The sequence below is a fragment of the Cricetulus griseus genome, chromosome 5 (genome assembly GCF_003668045.3).
Source record: "Cricetulus griseus strain 17A/GY chromosome 5, alternate assembly CriGri-PICRH-1.0, whole genome shotgun sequence".
Classification (NCBI taxonomy): Eukaryota; Metazoa; Chordata; class Mammalia; order Rodentia; family Cricetidae; genus Cricetulus; species Cricetulus griseus.
The window spans coordinates 1970151-1991083 of record NC_048598.1 but is presented as its reverse complement, the minus strand read 5'-3'; the positions used below and the strand labels follow the sequence as shown (position 1 = coordinate 1991083).

General features: G+C 45.2%; 1 protein-coding gene across 2 annotated transcripts in view; it reads right to left on the bottom strand.

The window, feature by feature from the left end:
- Positions 1–20933, bottom strand: part of Hsd11b1 (hydroxysteroid 11-beta dehydrogenase 1) — a 51601-nt gene that overhangs the window by 26165 nt on the left and 4503 nt on the right. The window lies entirely within an intron of this gene.

Here is a 20933-nt window from a genome sequence, read left to right as displayed (position 1 = left end):
AAGAAACCATCCTGAGTGAGGTAACCCAATCACAAAAAGACAAACATGGTATGTACTCACTCATATATGAATTTTAGACATAGAGCAAAATATTATCAGCCTACAATCCACACCTCCACAGAAGCTAGGAAACAAGGAAGACCCTAAGAGAGACATACAGGGTCCCCCAGAGAAGGGGAAATGGACAAGATCTCCTGAGCAAATTGGGCACATGGGAATTAGGAGAAAGGGAAGGGGAGAGAGCAGGGGAGAGGAGGACATGAGGGAGCAGGAAGGTTGATTCAGGGGAAGAATAGAGGAGAGCAAGAAAACAGATACCTTAATAGAGGGAGCCATTATAGGTTTAAAGAGAATTCTGGCACTAGGGAAATGTGCAGAGATCTATAAGGATGACACCAACTAACAATCTAAGCAATAGCAGAGAGGCTACCTTAAATGCCCTTCTCTGATAATGAGATTGATGACTACCTCATATGCCATCTTAGTGCCTTCATCCAGTAGCTGATGGAAGCAGACACAGGTACCCACAGCTAAACACTGAGCTGAACTCTGGAATCCAGTTGCAGAGAGGGAGGAATGATGAACAAAGGGGTCAAGACCAGGCTGGAGAAACCCACAGAAACAGCTGACCTGAACAAGGGGTTGCTCATGGACCCCAGACTGATAGCTGGGAAACCAGCATAGGACTGACCCAGACCCCCTGAACATGGGTGTCAGTTAGGAGGCCTGGGCAATCTATGGGGCCTCTGGTAGTGGATCAGTATCTATCCCTAGAATACGAATGGACTTTGGGAACCCATTCCACATAGAGGGATACTCTCTCAGCCTAGACACATGAGGGAGGGCCTAGGCCCTGCTCCAAATGATATGACAGACTTTAAAGATCTCTCATGGAAGACCTCACCCCCCTGGGGAGCAGAAAGGGAATGGGATAGTGGATTGGTGGGAGGCAGGAGAGGAGGGGAGGGAGAGGGAACTGGGATAGACATGTGAAACAAGCTTGTTTGTAATTTAAATAAGAACAGATTGCAATACAAAAAAAAAAGAACTTATTTCTCATGACAAGACAGAAATAACCACTTTTGTGTATCTGTAGCAAGATTCTATTAAAGAATTTAAGACTTGTCATTGTTCAGTTTTTCAATGTAAAACCAACTATCCAAATCAAAAAACCCACCCCAGTACAAGTTACAATAGAACTGTAGGAAAGCTAGAGTGTCAAGAATGAGTTATCTGTCCTCTGACCAGAGCTGGGGGATAGAGGGTGGAGACACTGGAACCATTCAGAGTTCTGAGAAGCCGAGTTACGACTCTAAGATAGTCTCTGGAAACATCCAGTGACTTTCCACTTCAGAGGAAATAATTTAAGGCCCAGAGGAGATGAGACGATTTGTCAACAAAGGCCACAGCTGTGATGGCTGCTTCCAGAAGACAATAATGGTTTGAGAGCAGCAGAGAGCTGGGGCCGGAGCTGAGGGTGCAGCAGACAGGGATAGAAAGGCTGAGATGTAAGTGGGAGACACAGTCTTCTCAGGACTGCCAGGTGCAGGAGTGTCTTTAGAAAAGCCTTATGCTACCAAGACACACCACAGACAGGATTCCTTTTTCTTCCCAGTGGGGAGAGAATAATACCGATTTCTTAGCCTGATATGATTAGCAGTGAAGTCGTTGACTTGGATGTAGGAAATAAGGTATGTATTTTAAAAATGTACTTAATGAAGAAATTATGGGGAACAAGAAAGAGTTGCTTTAAAATGTCATTATGCTGACACAAAAGGAAGATGGGGTGAAAAAAACAGAAAAACAAGAAAAGAGAAAAAAGAAAGGGAGAGAGGAAAAAAGAGAAAGAGGAGGGGGGAGAAGGGAGAGGGATGTACTTTTTACTACAGAAAACACAAATAAAAACTGTGATGGTGGCAGGCTGAATACAACAGGCTGAGGGCAGCAAAGTCCACATTTGCTGCAAGGATGACTGGCCAGTGGTTCAAGGCAGTGAAAATCCAACGCATTAAAATGCTAAACCACAGTCGGATCATCAGAGAACCTAATAGTTTTAGTGCTGTGAAAACAGGAAAATACCCAGTGCTCTCATTTCTATGACTTAGAATAAAGAATTATCATATGAAATGCATTACATGGAATGGATACATAACAATGGAGAGACATCAACCCTTAGCAGTTCTCAAGCACTTGAGTCTCAGAACCTCTTTATACCCCTAAAAATTATCAAAGAAGGTTTTTATTTACCTATTTATTTATGTGTCTGTTATCTGGTGTTTTGAGAAAAGGTGTTGCTATGCAACCCAGGCCGACCTTGAATTTTGTGATTCTTCTGCCTCAGCTTCCTAAGAGCTGGGGTTACAGTTGTATACCACCACATCTGGTGCTGAAGAACTGTGTGTGTGTGTGTGTGTGTGTGTGTGTGTGTGTGTGTGTGTGTGTGTGTGCGCGCACGTGTGCGTGAGAGCACATGTGTGCCCGTGCATACATATGAGAGTGTGAACATATGGGGGCTAGAGATCCTTCCTCAGGCACTTGACTGGCTAAGCGGTTTCACAAGTCCTCAGTTGTCAAAGAACTTTCACATGTATATCCCCTATTGATACTGATGCAGAAATTTAGTCAGTGTTGTTGAAAATTCAAAACTAACAAGGCTAGCTTTTACTCACAGTCAGGGCAACAATGTTACATGTCTTGCAATATTTGGAAAAGTTAAATGTCTCAGTATTGTTAACAGGTCCCCAGACCCTTGCACAACAGACTCCTTAATGGAAGTACCATTCATCCCGTAAAACTTAGCAAGTAGATAATACCACTTGCCAAAATGAAAACAAAGGCCTAATCCATCAAAGTTCATAGTTCTGGGAATGTACTAACCTTGCTTTTTGGCTTCTATAGTTCTACTTCTGGCTAACTGTTCTTGTTACCTGAAGTGTGTCAAGCTAAGATATGGTTTCTGTGCTTTTGGTGGAAACCCCACAACATTTCTGGAGGTCCTAGCAAGATTCCCAGAGATCAGACCTTATGTCGTGAAATATTACTTTAACTACGTAAAGATGTGTTACGTTTGTTTATGTTGTGGAATATTTAACTATGTAAAGGTATGTTGACTTGTTTATGTTGCATTTGTTTAATTAGGCAAAGGTATGTTACATTTGTTTATGCTGCATTTGTTTAATTATGTAAAGGTGTGTGGCTGTTTTACCTTGCCTGCCTAAGGGCACCTGATTGTTCTAATAAAAAGCAGAACAGCCAATAGCTGGGCAGTAGAGGGATAGGCTGGGCTGGTGAGCAGAGAGAATAGGTAGGAGGAGGAATTTAGGTTCAATGAGAAAAGAGAAAGGGAGAGAAAGTGAGGGAGATGCCTAGGGCCAGCCAGCCAGCCAGACATGGAGTAGGACATACAGAATGAAAGAAAAGTAAGAATCCCTGAGTCAAAACATAGATGAAGAGACACAGATTAAATTAAGTAATAAGAGCTAGTGGGACAAGCATAAGATGAGGCTGAGAATTCATAACTAATAATAAGTCTGCCCATCCAAGAAAGCCTGTTACAGCCTTGAGACAGAGTGAGGAAGAGTGCAGTTGTCAGGGTGCTCCTCGGGGGTGTGCAACCTGATAATTGATACATGATAGAGATAGATAGATAGATAGATAGATAGATAGATAGATGAATGAATAGATAGATATAGATGATGAATAGATAGATGTAGATGATATATATTTATTGATGATGGATATCTAGATTGATAGATGATAGAGATGATAGATAATAGTAGGTAGATAACAGTGATAGATGATAAATATTGATGATGGGTAGATAAATGTAGATGACAGAGAGATGGAGATTATACACACGTGTGCGCGTGTGTGTGTGTATACACACACACACACACACACACACACACACACACACACACACACGATAGATGTCATTGTTCTCTGCTTCCTGACTACATAGCTGCCTCAAGGTCCCACTACCAGTGCTTGCCCACTATGATGGACTAGACCCTGGAGCCGTGGACTGAACCAATACTCCCTCCCTTAAGTTGATACAGTCAGAGTATTTTATCTCAGCAGCAGGAAAAGTCACCAAGATAGAGTTTTGGAAACACGGAGAAATTATGTCTTAGATGTGGATGAAAACCATTATGGGCCATGGCTTCTAAGAACATCTCAGCTGCCTGCACCCGAGTAGAGACCAATAGTGTGGCCACAGACAGGGCCTCAACAGAAAGAGGAAGTGGGCACATTGCCCAAGAAGGCATTTACCATATGTGGTAGTCTGAATGAAAATGGCCCCCATAGGTCCATAATGAGTAACACTACTAGGTGTGGCCTTATTGGGGTAGGTGTGGCTTTGTTGGAGGCAGTGGGTCACTGGGGGTGGTGGGCTTTGAGGTTTCAGAAGCTCAAGCCAGGCCTAGTGGTCCACTCTTCCTTCCTGCTGCCTGCTGATCCAGATGTAGAACTCTCAGCTACCTCTCCAGCACCATGTCTGCCTGTATGCTGCCATGCTTCCCACCACGGTGACAATGTGCTAAATCTGTGAACTGTAAACCAGTCCCAATTAAATGCTTTCCTTAATAAGTGTTGCCATGGTCTGTTATGATAAATCTTTCCGCCAAAAGCTGCCTGAGCCCTACCGCCACGTGGGTGGTCTCCACCAGCCGCCTGAGTTCTGCCCACCAAGTTAGGGCCCCCAATTAATGCACAGAGACTTATATTAGGTACAAATACTGCTTGGCCAATGACTAGGATTCTCATCTGTTAGCTCAGTCTTAATTATCATAAATTTATATATTTTGGGTTTTTTGAGACAGGGTTTCTCTGAGTACCTTTGGAGCCTATCCTGGCACTCACTCTGGAGACCAGGCTGACCTCGAACTCACAGAGATCCACTTGCCTCTGCCTCCTGAGTGCTGGGATTAAAGGCGTGCGCCACCAATGCCCGGCAAATCTGTATGTTTTATAAGACTTATCAGATGCCTTCCATTGGCGTCCTTCCTTGCCGGTGGATCACATTGTGAATCTGGAGGAAGAGAGGAGGGAAAAAAAGGGCCACTTTCTGCTTGTCCTTCCTTAAATATGAGTCTCCCTATTATGTCACTTCCTGCCTGGATCACCACTTCTTTACTACATTTCCCAGAATCCTCTTTGACTCCTAGTCCTGTCTAATTTGATGCCTCATTGGCCAAACAGTACTTTATTCAACAATGAACATACACAGAAGTACATTCCCCATCAATGGTCATGGAGACTCTTCACAGCAATGGAAGCCCTAACTAAGACAGAGTTGGTGGAGACTTGGGTGGACTATGTTTTTGTTTGGAGGAATGTGGACTTTGGGACTTTGGGTTAGAAAGCAGCAGAAGGCTTTAAGTGCTGCCTAATGGGCCATCCCAGCAGGAGCACAGAAGATAGTGGTGCTGAGTGTGATTTGAACTGTGAGGGCCTAGCTCAAGAGGTTTCAGAGGAGAAGAATTTTAGTATGTGACGTAGAGAAAGTTCTATTTGTGATATTTTGGTGAAGAATGTGGCTGTTTTCTGCCCTTATCTAGAAAATCAGCCTGAGGCTAAATTGAAGAGTTACTTATTAACAGATTTGGCAGAGAACATTTCCAAACAACGTGGCATTGCTTGTGTTGTGCGGCTACTATCTTATGCAGATATATAATGAAAATATATTTGAACAGGGGAGCCATGTTCCAGCCCTAGCAAACAGCAGAACTTGGCAGCTTTAGCTACTTGGTTCTGGCTTGAGAGCCAAGGATACAGGAAGAAGTTACGGAATCTCCCTCTGTGACTAAGGAAAGCTTCTGAGGCCAGGCATGTGTCAGGGGTGCCCCTGCATGGAAGCCTAAAAAAGGCCACTTTGTAAACCTGTGACGGTGAAGCCTGGGTTGCCTTGGAGATCCCAAGATGTTGCATGTGCCAGAGTTGTGGGACACTGGCCAAGGAAAGCTGCTAACAGGGAGTGGAACCAGCCCACGAGGAAGAGGTGTGCAGGCAACAAAGCTGAACGGAGCTGGAGATCTGAAGAGTGCTCTGACATCAGACATGGAGATGAGAGTTTGGAGTTTTCCGAGCTGTTTGCTTTTTTTTTTTTGTGCTTTGGTCCAGAATTTCCTCACTATGTTCCCCTTTCCTCCCTTTTGGTATGGCAATGTATATCCTGTGCCATTTTATGTTGGAAGCATGTAGCATGTAGGTTAGAGGTTGCCATGAGTACTGGAGACTCTGAACTGTGGATTTTTAAACTCTGTTGAGACTGTGTGACAGGCTATGGGGACCTTTGACGTTGGACTGAATGCATTATGGCATGGCTACAAGCCTATGGGGCCTCAGACTGGAGTATGGTAGTTTGAATTAAAATGACCCCCTCAAGTTCATAGAGAATGGCACTATTAGATGCGGCCTTATTGGGGTAGGTGTGGCTTTGTTGGAGGCAGTGGGTCACTGGGGGTGGGCTTTGAGGTTTCAGAAGCTCAAGCCAGGCCTAGTGGCCCACTCTTCCTTCCTGCTGCCTGCTGATCCAGATGTAGAACTCTCAGCTACCTCCCCAGCACCACGTCCGCCTGTATGCTGCCATGCTTCCCACCTTGGTGACAATGTACTAAATCTGTGAACTGTAAACCAGCCCCAATTAAATGCTTTCCTTTATAAGAGTTGCCGTGGTCATGGTGTCTCTTCACAGCAATAGAAACCCTGAGACAACATGAGTCAGGTGCTGTGAATGAAAAGACCAGGCCTTACAAGACGACGACAATGTGGAAGCCAATCATATATGGACACCGTGGGAGGTCTACAGTGCAACGGGTGGTCAAGGAGGAAGCTGATCATCCATGTGTGGGGTTGGCAAGCCGGGGAAGCTTGGAAACATTGAACTGCATGTAGGCAAAGGAGGAAGGGTGAGTACGAACACTGAGCTAGCACCCAGAAACATGTGAGGCAGAAGGGAGGCTTGTTTTGGAAACACTCCATGGGAAGGAAGCTGTGGAAGAAAATAGAGGGAAGTGTGAAAGAGAACGTCGTGTTTGGAGAGCCGCAAACAGCGCCATATGCTGGACCATCACATTTTGCATGTGGTTCCAAGGTGAGAAGCATGACTGTAAAGGAAAGCAGTGTCTAGACCTTTGAGGGTCTTAAGTAGGCACCACCAGAACACACACTTCTGATCATTTCTTTCCAGTTGTAGATTTGAACTCAGTGCCCCTTCATCTCAACCCCAGGGTGCTGCTAGTCCCCTGCCGCTTTGTAATTCCTCATTGTTCTTCAGGCTCTTCCATCGCTTCCCCACCCTCTGGGATGTCACTCTGCCCACCATGCCATCCCCTGGGGCCATGTCCCTGGGGTATGGCGCCCCCTGGAGCTCTGTTCAGTCCCATCAGCAGGATCCTCAGGACCCACCGAATTCATCTGCCACACTCTCCTCTGTTGCCTGACTCTGTGACCCTTCCTGTCTCTCTCTCCTTTCTCCACTGCCCTCCTTTGGCTTGGGCCAGTTTTTCTGCTGGTTTATCTTCTGGACTCTCCAACTGACCCAATTCCTTAACAGCCGAGAGCCTTGACTCTATTCTTTCTCTTTTCTTCTCTCCTTAGTTCCCCTCATCCTTATGGCTTCGTTTACTGTCCTTTTTCTCCTGTATACTTTCTCAGCTGTAGGAAGCATAGTCCCCATTCACACAGCGTCTCCTTTAGAATGCTTCATGAACACCTCAAATCCAGCACGCTGAGTTTCCAAAGCAGGCAGTTTTTATGTCTTTTTGGTCACTAGGCAGGAGTATGACAACATATTGATTGGCTATAACATACATGAGTCATTTATTGATTGGCTGGGAATTGAACTTACAATTTTGCCCACCGGGGGTTTGGAATGTTATTTTAGTTTTTACACCTGCAAGGCCATGGGACAGCTAGTGGTTTTTCTGGGAACAGAGTGACTTATACTTATTTTCAAAACTTGGGTGCTCTGGAGCAGGGTAACCCACAACAATTTTTAGAAACCAGACAGTTGTTGAAGATAATAACATTCCTTGGACCCTAGTAATAATAACACTTTCCAGAGACTGGTCATCATGACCGACCGTTTCATGTGTTCTTTTTCCCAGAGCTGTCTGTGTAGCCAGAGTGATTTTCAAATACATGCTGGCGGGTATCAGGTGTGTTGAGTTGGGGTCTTTCAATACCTTTACTCACTGAGCCTTCTTGATGGCCTATTATAGGGAGACACTGTAGCCCCGCCTCCTAGTAGCCCCAACAGGTGTGCCGGGACACGCCTGTGAGGGCGTGGTCAGGGGAGGTCTAAGATGATGTGGGAACGATTCTTTGGATAGCCCCTTCTCTCTGGCCTGGCTGCCTTGCTGCCCCTGGCACGCTCTGGCTTGCGTTTGGGCTGGTGTTTATCTGAATAAAGAAATCTTAGCCTTACGGACTATGGATCATCTTTGAGCACACGCAGCACACAATAATCTACAGCCCAAACTATTTTTTTTAAGAGTTCTCCTGTTGAAGTACAATATTTATCAGGAAACTGCCTCATTTTATGTGTATTATTGGATAATTTTTAATAATTTTCTGAGTTAAGAAACAATCATTTTTCCAGGTGTGGTGGTGCACGCCTTTAATCCCAGCATTCAGAAGGCAGAAACAGGTGGATCTCTGTGAATTTGACACCAGCCTCATCTACACAGAGAGAGTTCAGGATAGCCAGGAATATACAGAGAAACCCTGTCTCATAAGAAAAAAAGGAAGGAAGGGAAGAAGGAAGGAAGGAAGGTAGGAAGGAAGGAAGGAAGGAAGGAAGGAAGGAAGGAAGAAAGGAAGAAACTATCATTGCAACAACCCAACTTTAGACCATTCTGGTAACCTGACAGACCTTCTCCTATCACTCACCATCAATTGATAGTCCCTAGTCTGCCTGGATGACCACACCCTTCTTTCTGCCTTTGTAGGCTTATCTTTTCTGGACCTTCCCCAGCAGTAGCAGTGGGGCCACCAGACAGGCCCTTTCCATGTTCTGCTTCTTTGACCTTGTGTGGTATTTTGAGGTTGCAAGACTCATCACCCTGTTCCTTCGTGCTGTGGTGACTCCTGCTTTTGCTTATGTTCAAGAGACAGCACAAGTATTTGGAGCTACCCACTTTCTGCCTGCCAGGAGCAGCCCAACAGGGAATTGACATGAACATGTGTGGCCATTTCCTTTGTTTCCTGGTCTGTACCTAGGAGTGATGTTAGCTGCATGGCCAACTTATGTCTAATGTTTTAAGGACAGAAGCCTGCTCTCCATGACCTTGTATTTCTCTGTTTGCTAGCAATGTCTATTTGGATGGATGGCTCTGCCATCCATACGGCTGCTAATACAGATCTCCACGAGTTCTTTTATACACTTCTCTTCATAGCCCCACACTTCTTCCTGCCACCTCTGCCTCCCAAACATCTCTAGAACCAAGGTCTAGTCCTGCTTCGTGGTGATGGTTCTAACCCCAGCTACCACTCTTTCTGCCTATGCAAACTATTCTGCCCTGTGGTATGTCATCATTTCCCAATCCAAATTCAGACCATCTTTCTTATTTAAAAGATGATTGCAAAATACTTGGTATGTGCCCCCAAATACATAAAAGTATAACTTATGAAGCCTAAGAACACAGAGGAATCCTGTGGGCTTATCAGCTTGCAACAAAGGCGTCACCAGTTCCCCGATGCTCTACCCAGTTCACACTGTGACCCATCAGTGTGCTTCTTGGTGTGGAAGGATCCAGCGGTTCCTGTGGTTCTTAAGGTAAAGTCCAGAAGACTCTGTTGTCTCCTCAGCAGCTTCTTACCACTTAGTCTTGTCCTTCAGACCCTCCACAGTCCCATGAGGAAGCTTGCCTCACCTTTCCTGGAAACTGACAAGGTGTACCCAGGACTGGACACTTCTCTTCCCAGACAATATCCTTTCATCCCTAGCTTTCCTCCATATCAATAGCTGAATTTCTGGGAGTGCCAAAAGCCAATGCCCAGACCATTTTGCCAGCCTTACAGTTCCTAGCCAATTTTGCCAGCACTGCATCTCCAGTGTTAGCACCTGCATAAGCTTGTCTGGTGCTCATTAAGCCTCTTTGGTGTACTAATGTGTGGCATGCTCAGATGCAGGTACCTGGTAGATATTTTGAGTTCAACAAAGGTTCAGTCTACAAATAAGAATTTGGGGGAATTAACCACCTGAAATGTAAGCTGTAGGCATACCCCAAGTCTAACAGGAAGAGAGACCATGCTGAAGGGTTTATTACATGAACTTTTAAAGTCATGGAGAAGAGGAGAGCCAGTGAAGGAGAAAAGGGGAGAGCCAGGAGCAGGAGGACTTGAGGGGATCCAGAAACCAATGGTGACAAATCTCAAGGAGTGACAGAGTTCAGTCAGAGTGGGACAGGACAAGATCACAGTGGTCACAGCTCACAGAAGTCACTGTGCATCTGTGAGGGGAATTCTGAAGGTGCTAAAGTAGGGATACCAAGCTAAGGAGTGAAGGAGCATGAGGAAATATGGCATTGTGTGAGTCTGTGTGTGAGCCTTGTGTTTGTAAATGTGTGTATGTGTCTGATTGTATGAGTGTTTGTGTATTGTTTACATAGGAACATGTGTTTTTTGTGTGTGAGCATGTGTTTGTGTGTGTGTGTTTGTATGTGTGTGTGTGTGTGTGTGTTTGTATGTGTGTGTGTGTGTGAGCATGTGTTTGTGTGTGTGTGTGTGTGTGTATGTGTGTGTGTGTGTATGTGTGTGTGTGTGTGTATGTGTGTGTGTATGTGTGTGTGTGTATGTGTGTGTGTGTGTGTGTGTGTGTGTGTGTGTGTGTGTGTGTGTGTGTGTGTGTGTGTGTGTGTGTGTGTGCCCTTTAAGGAACCTTTAGAAGCAAGAGTTAGTAACAGTTAAGCTTTCTTATGAATGTTTCTGAGCCACACACTGAGCATCTCCTAAGCTGAGACAAAGACCCTGTGGAGAATGGAGCCAGAACCATGGAAGGTTATGATTTATGGGGTCTGATTCCAGTCTAATGGTACATGGCGCTGGCCTGCTTCCAAGTGTCTAAGAAAACCAGAGTGCGGGTGTTGAGCCCTGTGCTTCTGCTCCCGAGTCTAGGGAGCTTCTTGGCTTAACTCATTTGCATACTTCTGGTTTTGGAAAATAGATGACTGCAGTTTCCCCAGACAGCCATAAATCTTGGGGGAGGGTTCAGAAAAGGTGGGAGGGAAGGTCCTTCCATGCTGCCTCCTCAGGCCTGACCACTATGTGGATCTTTCGTTCTTGCTTCTGCCATGTCCCTTGCCTTCCCAATCTTAATGTGCTCTATCTGGAGAGTCTTTCCTATGTTTAATTCTCCATTTTATGTCTCACAGGCAGGGCCATGAGGTTTGAGGGCTTGGCAGCAGCCTGGAAAAATGACCTAATAGTGAGGGAAGTGAGGGCCATTTCTGGATGAAGGGTGCTGGAGGGTTTAAGGTTTGTTTTGGAAGGGGTAGTATACAAAGAAATGGGTTTAATTGGGTTGGCATATATATCTATATAAAAATGTTATATGTGTCCTTATAGTTCATTCTCATTCCAGTTCCCTCCTCTGCCCTTCCCCTCTCGCTGCCCCTCTCTTTCCCCCAAATGTGCTCCCTTCTGTTTTCATGGCACACATTCCACGTCCTTCTCCTTTCAACCTCTCTTTCCCTGTGACCTCCTTGTCTCCTCTCATAGTCTGTTTCTACCTTCATGTCAAGCACACACACTCACACACATTCAAACACACATTCACACACACAGTCACACACACATTCACACACAATTCACACAATGCACATTCATACACACACGCACCCATACACACATTCAAACACACACACATTCAAACACAAACATAAACACATATTCACACACATTCACTCATACACATACACACATTCAAACACATTCACATATACACACACAATCCACACAATGCACATTCATAGACATACACACATTCACACACATGTACACATGCACATATTCACAATACATTCAAACACACATACATTCACACACACACACACACACACACACATTCAAACACACCCATAAACACACATTCACACAATACACACATTCAGACACATTTAAACACACATTCAAACACACCATAAACACACATTCACACACACATTCAAACACACATACACACGCTCACTTCTTCTCACAGTCCCCTTCCACCTTCATATCACACACACATATTCACACACACAATTCACACAATACACATATACAAATTCACACACATACACATACATTGACACATTCTCATACACACACACACACACACACACACACACACACTTCTCTCTCTCACCCCTCCCACTTTCTTTAACTCTCAATTCCACATATAAGATTTTGAAAACCTGTTTTCTCTCTGATGGTTTGTTTTATCTAAGTTAATGCTCCCCAGTTCCACCATCTACCTGCAGATGTCATAATTTCATTTATTTATTGATGAATAAAATTCTTTACACACTCATCATTGACAGACATCTAGGCTGGCTCAGGTTACTGTGAACAACACAGCAATGGACACGGGCATGCAAGTGTCTCCATGGTATGCTGACTTAGAGTCCTTGGATATACATACCCAGGAGCAGGATATTGCTCCGTTACTTTTTGAGGAACCCCCATACTAATGTCCACAGTGGCTGACTAATTTACAGTTCCACTTTTCCCCACAACTGCCATTTTGATTGGCATGAGATGAACTCTCAAAGCCATTTTAATTTGTATTTCCCTCACAGGAAATTTTGAGGGATTTTAAAAGTATTGATTGGTTATTTGTATTTCTTCGTCTGAGAACTGTCTATTCAGTTCACCAGCCTGTTTATTGACTGGATGATTGTTTTGTGTGTGCACATGTATGTATGCATGTATGTGCATGTGTGTGCGTTTATTTTTTGAAGTTCTTTATACATCTTAGATTTAGTCCCCTGTCCAATGTGTAGTTGGCAGATTCTCTCCCATTATGTAGGTAGGCACTCTCTTCATTTTTCTGATTATTACCTTTGCTATACAGAAGCTTTGAAATTTCATGCAACCTTACATGCCAATCTTGGATCTATTTCTAGAGCTATTAGAGTTGTTTTTAGAAAGTTCTGGCCTGTGCCTACATCATGAAGTGTTTTGTTTATATTTTTTCTTGAGCATCCTTGGAGTATCGGGTCTTTAATCCATTATTAAGTTTTGTGCATGATGAGGAAGAAATCCATTTAATTTTATTCTTCTGTATGTGCTACCTAGTTTGGCCGACACTGTTGAAGAACTGTCTTTCCCCAGTGTGTGGTACCTTTGTTAAAAATCAGGTGACTGTAGCTTTGTGGGTTGATCATTAGGCCTCTATTCTAGCTCACTGATCCGTCTCCGCTTTCGTGCTGGGTTTGTCATTGTGACTCTGTGATACAATGTGAGGTCAGGCATTATGGTGCTGCCAGCTTTGCCCTTTCTGCCTAGCTTTGCTTTGGCTCTCTTGGAGTCTTTTGTGGTTCTGTATGAGTTTTAGGATTTTTTCTAGTTCTATGAAGAATGCCCATCAAGATTTTGATGGAGATTGCATTGAACATATAGATTTCTTTTGGTAAGAGCCATTTCACAATGTTAATTCTGCCCGTCCACTTCTAGGGGGTCTCCTTTAATTATTTCTTCAGTATTTTGAAGTCCACATCTTGTTGTATGGGTTTTTTCTTAGGTGTTTTGGAGTTATTGTGAACAATAATTTGTTTTTTCCTGAATCAGGCGAAGAATAGAAGATAACAAGAATGGAGATACCATAATAGAGGGAAACATTTTAGGTTTACAGAGATATCAGGCACTAGGGAAATGTCTGGAGATCTACAAAGATGACACCAGCTAACAATCTAAGCAACAGAGGAGAGGCTGCCTTAAATGCCCTCCCCTGATAATGATTGATAACTGACTTATATACCACCTGATAGCCCTCATCCAGCAGCTGGTGGAATTAGAAGCCGACACCCACAACTAATCACCAAACTGAACCAGAATCCGATGCAGAGAAGGACGAGTGGAAGAGCAAAGGGGTCCAGACCAGGCTGCCAAAACCGACAGAAACAGCTGACCTGAACATTGGGGAACTCTTGCTCCCCAGGCTGATAGCTGGGAAACCAGCACAGGACTGATCCAGACCCCAGGAATATGGGTTTCAGTGAGGAAACCTTGGAAATCTACCGGACTTGCTGTACTAGTTTAGTACTTATCCCTAACATAGGTGTGGACTTTGGGAGCCCATTCCACATAGAGGGATACTCCCTGAGCCTAGACACAGGGGGGTGGGCCTAGGCCCTATCCCAAAGGACACAATAGACTCTGATGACACCCTATGGAAGGCCTCACCATCCAGGGGGAGCAGAAAGGATATGTGATAGGTAGGGTTTTAGTTGGGGGGGGTGGTAGGGGAGGAGGGGAGGGAGAAGGGAACTGGGATTGTCATGTAAAACAATCTTGTTTCTAATTCAAATTAAAAAACCTGGAAAAATGGTTTTATTTATTTATTTGTTTGTTTGTTTTTGTTTTTGTTCTTTTGTTTTTTGTTTTTGGTTGATTTTTGGGTCCTGAAGGTTTTAACAGACTTCTGGCAGGAGAGGGCGCCCAAGGATTTAGAAGAAGAAAAAGACTGCAGCAATTTAAAGCCAGAGACAGACACTGGCAATGTTTCTATAACCCAGAGGGACTTGTGGGTTAAGTCAGGACAAAAGAGGATGAAAGAGAGGGAGGAGAAAGACTCATAAACACCGACACATGCTCAGGAAGACCCACACTCAGGGACCCAGTATCTCTGAAACCCCCCCCCCACACACACACACATCACACCACAACTCCACGCCCCGTCCTTTGGAAAGTGGAGGATAAATTCCCAGACCCCAGCAGGCCTGCTGGATTATATCAGTCAAGGGTGGGACCCAGGAATGTGCATTTCTCCAAGATTCCTGACAAAGAGGCCCCTGTTTGGCCCAGCAGGCTCCTGGGCCTTCTGCAAGGCCCATTTGTGCATGCTTCTTTGCAAAACCCAGCGTTAGCAAGATTCTGCTAATTCACTTGGCAGGAAACCTTCCCCTCCCCCAATATCTATTCAACCTGGATATCTGATCAGTCTTCTCATCTTCAACCTTCCCCAGGTGATGGCAGTCACCTTGGCCAGCCTTCAGCAAGATTTCTGCCAGGTCATTTCCACTGGAGCCATCTCTTTTCCCTCACTCTGATGTTTCTCCTCTTAGTAATTTTCCATCTACCAATTGCCACCCTGCAGTTTGGCTGCAAACCCTCACTTGTCTGGTTTGGATCTGGAACCGAGCCCAGTTCTGTGCAGAGTTCTTCCTTCCCTAGTGGCAATGGTCCTGCGTGAGATCTGACCCCTTTAACTAGGTTCTAGTGCCAGCTTCCTGTAATACTGTCCAAAGTGGTTCAAGGAACCTGCTCGATAAACTGAACTCTGCATTTGCTAGCTAATTAGGCAGTGCCTGAGTTATACAGTTAGTTTCATGTGCCTCATAGAGTTATACGAGGTTCAACTCAGTGACTCCAGGCACCAACATGTGGCTGATAGAACACAACTGAGCCGCTTTTAGATTTCATTCTTGATGCTGGCAAGATGGTCCAGTTGGTACAGAGCCTCTTCTGTAAGCATGAGGGGCTGAGTTCAGTCCCCAGCACAACATAGAATGCCGGGTGTGGTGGTGTGTGCCTGCAGTCCCAGCTCTAGGGAAGTGGGCACAGGAAGGTGGACCATCAAGCCCCAGGCCCCAGTGAGAGACCTTGTCTCAAACAGTAAGATGGACAGCTCCAGGGGAACCGCACTGGAGACTAGCTTCCAGCCTCTACAGCCTCTACAGCGGTGTTCACACACAATGATTCATACTCACATTAACACACATGTATCACACCCATGCACACACCTGTATACACACAATAGATTTGTATGCCTGTCATTGTAACGAATTGGAATGTTTAAAAGGTCTCATGGTTTCTGAAGGCTCCAGGCCATAGTCCTACTCACAGGCAATAGCTTTTAAATTTTACCTCAACCCCTATCCCCAGGAGGGTTCAACTATGCATTTGTTAAATAATATTCTTTTAAGTATTTTTTGATTTTGCAAATTTAGAAGGTATTTACTGGTTTCCCATAAGGAATATCTGTTTTATTTTTCCCCTAACAACACCTTCATTCGCTGTCTTCCGGACCCTAATACAATAGCTTCGAAGTCTCCACAGGATTGTCAATCAGAATTCACGTTATTAGGGCCTGCCAAGGCTAGCCAGTTCTGTGGTCGCATTTCCCTGCTTGTGTCCTTTGCCTTCCTTGGGAGTTAATAAACATCTCCATCTTAATTTCTCTACTTTCTTGGTTGCTCACATTCGCTAGATCCTCTGATAGGAAATACAAACCAAGCAAACAGGTACAACATAGTGAGTCCACTCAAACCAACCAAACAGGCAGCACATAGTAAGTCCACTCAAACCAAGCAAACAGGTAGCACATAGTGAGTCCACTTTTCTCCTCTTCCCTCCTGGACAGAGCTTTACAGCTTGGCAATGTGGGGACTTCCCTTTGCAGATACCTGGGGATCCCTGTTTTTCTCTTTCTTGGTGTACCTCCTGAGGATGCCAAACAATTTTTTTAGTGTAAAAAGGACTCTGAATTGGGGAGCAGTCGTTTACACTTTAACATTGCTGTGGTGCAGGCGTGAATCTCCCATCCTTAGCTGGTGTAGCAGTTCCCCACCCGTGTCCTAACTCCCCTGCACTGTATTTGGCTGAGCAAGAAACTCTTGTTGGAGACATTTCCTCGCCATCTGGAGGACACTTGCAGCTGCTTTGGTTTCTAGCTTGCGGCGTCAGCACTGCGCAGGGTTACAGCCAGATTTGATTCTAGCTGTTGTGTCATGGGCTGATTCTCTCTCTAAAACTTCTCAGTTCCATTTGTTCCTGGGGCATAAGATTTCCAGTGTTACCTTTGGTGGGGATTTGGTTTCTGTTTTTCAGGGTGTGTTGAGTATCCTCCTGGCTGCTCAAAAGGAATGGCAAGTACTTGCCTCAGGAAACTTTGGAGGAACTATTTCTTGGTTGGTGGATCCTCGTCTACTTTCTCTGCTCTCTCTCTCTCTCTCTCTCTCTCTCTCTCTCTCTCTCTCTCTCTGTCTCCCTCCCTCTCTCCCCGTCTCTCTGTCTCTCTCTGTGTCTCTGTCTCTGTCTCTCTCTCTCTCTCATTCCCCCTGTAGTTCTTATTAGGTGTCAGAGATTCTAGGCTGATCTTTTATATTCATGTTCCCCCTCCCTTTTCCTCTCTTTCTGGGAGAATTCCATAACTTTACCTTCTGGTGCTTCATTGTAATTGTGTGTGTGATTGTGGGAGTGTGTACATAAAATGGGTAGATGTGTATGCATGTGGGTGGGTGTACATATATTTGGTTGGACACACACACACACACACACACACACACACACACGTATATGGGTGGATGTATATATAGTTGTGAGTATACATGTATGTGGTTGGACACACACACATATATACACACACATATGTATGTATACATGTATATGGGTGGATGTATATAATCATGGGTGTGTACAGGCATGTGAGTGTAGAGTTGAGAGATCGACTCCAGGTGGTTCTCTTATTGCTCTCCACCTTAATGTGTGAGACAGGTTCTTTCCCCTAACTAGGAGCTCTCTGACTCAACCAGGCTGGCCACCCAGAGGGCTCTAGGGACCTGCCTCTTTCAGGCTTTTCAGCCCTGAGATGTAGGCACATGCCACAGAGCTTAGCTCTTAACGTTGTGCTGGGAATTGACCTCAGGTTCTTGTGCTGGCTCATCTCCCTGGTCCCATCATTGCAATTTAAATGTTTACAGTTGTGTTTGTTGCTTCAAGAAGCTTTTTCTTGTTCTGTGTGATGATAAAATAAGTCCTTTTGGGCCTCATCTGTGGATGTTCTGTCTTCCATCATGTCACAGAACACTGGTGCTACTGGGGATAATCTCTATGGGGGTCTGCCATGTCTGAAGCCTTCATTCCACCTTGGCTATTGCCACTGTCACTCTTGAGTGGTTGCTGACCAGGTTTTCCTGTTCATGTTACATTGCTGTAGGATACTTAAGGGTGCCTGGCAGTTCCACAGGGAGACCCCATATGCCAAAGTATCTTGTTTCTTTCCTTTTCACTGGGTTTTTCCTGCAGGGTTGGACATTCGTTCATTGCCTACTGTGGGATGGGGTAAGTAGGAAAGGCACTCATTCCAGTCTGTTCCTGTTCTAGGAGCAGAGCCAGGAAAGGGGGATAGCAACCTCATCTTTCATGTAGAGTTTATCCCACTGTTTCTAGCTCTGGTTGGTGTTTCAGAATCTATTCCTCCTGCGAATGTCTCCCAGGGGTGAGGGCAGCATCTCCCCATGTCTCTCCCAAAGCTTCATGAGCATCTGGGCTTCCCAGGCTCAGGCCATCTTTGGAAAGGGCATTGACATTTCTCAACTGCTGTTATCTCTGTCCCCGCTTTCCCTCTGTTGGCCCTTGTGGACATTGTTCTCCTGAAACCAGAGCATTTTGTAAGGAGGAGGTAGAAATATCCGTTCAAGATGCCATGTTGAATCCCGAGTGGTCTTTTCTGAATGTTCCTCCAGGCCCAGAGGGAGGGCAAATACCCGTTAGGGGCCCATAAACCAAAAGCGTGGGAAGGAGACTTTGATACAACAGCACTGACAGAAGAAAAGAACCTGTGTCTCTAGTCCAGGCTGACCTGGAATTTTGTAGGGGGCCGTTTCCTGCATGCTCCATTACAATAATGGTGCCTAAAGACACCAAGATGTAAATTACTTCACAGGCGCTGGGTAATCTCCATTCCTTTGATCTCTGCCTATCCCGTGGCTCATTTGGCCTGAGGAGCTGAAGCCATTCATAGGGTAACACGTCCCAGGCGGCTGGCCAGCCTTTATTAGGGATGGGTTTTCTTGGTTCAGAGTCTCCGCTCTGGTAAGCTTATGCTCTCCCCTCACAAGATGCATTAAAGCTTGTCTGCAGAAGGATCCGAGTGTCCTGCGTGTATTTCTTGCTGGCGAGAAAATACAGCGCGCGCGGGACAGAATTTGCTATGTAGCCAAGGGTGACTTTGAGCTTCTGACCCTTCTGCTTCTATTTCTCAAGTGCACACACATCACTGTGCCCCCCTTTACACTGTGATGGGGATTAAACCCAGGGCTTGATGCACACTGGGCATGCACCCTAACAACTGAGCCCACTCCCAGGCCTCATCCATTTTTGTTGTTGCTGTTGCTGAAAAAATTTTCGAGCCCTAAGATCTTTCTGAAACTGCTTGGTGGTGGGAATATAAAGTACATTATAGTCCAGCATCATCAGAGTCTGTGAGTGGCTCCAGGCTCAAAGGGTGAGATGACAGGGGTCCTGGCAGAGGGCACAGTGGCTCATGCCAGCCCAGGGTGGCAGGAGGCACTTCTGGGAGGAGGTGTCCCCAGAGCTAAGGGGTGAAGGCTGTGATTTCTGGATGTGAAACTAGGGGAAAGGCATTCCAAGCAGAGAGGCCCGTGGGTGAAGAGCGGGAATCTGAGACTTAAGAGTAGATTGAAGCAGCCAGGGCAAGGAGGACCTGGGGAAGCCACTTGGTTCCACTGTCTGTGCTAGGGCAGCCTGGGAAGCAGGGCCACACCAACGGAACCATCAACATCTTATTCCCTCTGAAAAGCTGAGTCAACTCAAAATATTAAAACGAGGGCAATTTGAAGATTGCAGAGAGACAAGATGTATTAAATGCTGGTTCAATGACAAGAATGGGACTGTTCTAGTTCCCAAATGACAAGCCACTTCCTGTCCACGTCTAGCCTCTAATGTCCAAACAGTTATGAAATAGGCCCTGGAAAAAGCTCACATTATTGAAATCTTGTTCTCCTATTCCTGCCAGCCAAGATTATTTACATATTATAACTGGGTCTCTTACCCCACCAGCGGATGCCGTGTTCGGGAGCTCTGGAGATATGTGAATTTTGGGTGACGTTTTGACAGGTCCTCAGCTGGCATAACTGAGGTCCAGCTGCTCTTCTGCCACAGTCACAGATTCGGCCTTCAGTAGGGCCCTGCCCCATCTTGGCTCCCATTGCCTCACTTGGCAAAGAGGAGGAATTAAATTAGATTTACCTTTAAGGTTTGTTCCCAAACAGAAATTGGATGCAGGCAGCTTTGGCTTTACAAAGACGAGCATTAAGAAAGGGGCAAGGTTTTATTTTATTTTGTTTTTTAAATAATGCTAAAGAGAGGAAGGCAATTCCTTTAAACAACTGATAAGCAAGCAAAAGGGAGATTGTTTTATCTCTCCTTACCTCTACCACCATATTTACAGCTTCAGATTCACAAACTCCACAGAGAAACACGTCTCTGAAGGCACACACATATCACAGACACCCCCCACACATATATGCCACACTACACACACCAACATACAACACATACATCATACACTATACATACTACATACAACATAATCCAACACACACACACACACACACACACACACGTTATAAAATGCATCAGATTCCATTAACTTCTGAAAAAGTTTGGAGAACAGCCCTTTTAAGAAGCCAACTGCTGTCTTGTCGAGATGTTTTCTGAAGCACTTAGGTATTTTGAACCTCTCCCCTGACGCCCCTCCCCCCAGACACACAAGTGATTGGAGCAATAACCTAAGCCCTCCGGACTGCCTGTTAAGTGATGACCAAGGAATCTGGGTAACTGTGAAGTGAGAATGCTATTTCTTTTTCCTGTTAGGGGTTCTCTAACTCCCTGAAGTGAAGGAAGTAGCTCGGGATGCTCTCCGAACAGGCTGTATGAAGCCTCGGGTTAGTGTCCTGAGCAGAGGCTGGACTGGGATCCCA